This window comes from Mandrillus leucophaeus, unplaced genomic scaffold (assembly GCF_000951045.1).
Source record: "Mandrillus leucophaeus isolate KB7577 unplaced genomic scaffold, Mleu.le_1.0 Scaffold99, whole genome shotgun sequence".
In the NCBI taxonomy this organism is placed as follows: Eukaryota; Metazoa; Chordata; class Mammalia; order Primates; family Cercopithecidae; genus Mandrillus; species Mandrillus leucophaeus.
In genome coordinates, this window is record NW_012110807.1 from 2908436 (window position 1) to 2908734 (window position 299).

A 299-nucleotide genomic window follows, 5' to 3' on the forward strand; every position below is an offset into this window, starting at 1 on the left:
ATCACTGAGAATAGTAATCTGTAATAATCAAACACTGCTTAGAAAGCCTATCTGCAGAGAGAGAAGGGATGAAAAGATCCTAAACTATGCTAAACATTTTGCAAAAAGAATGCAAGCTATGGCTGGACGTGGTAGCTCACGCCTGTAATCCCAGCACTTTGGGAGGCCGAGGTAGGCGGATCACGAGGTCAAGAGATCGAGACCATCCTGGCCAACAAGGTGAAACCCCGTCTCTACTAAAAACACAAAAATTAGCTAGGCATGGTAGTGCGTGCTTGTAGTCCCAGCTACTCGGGAGG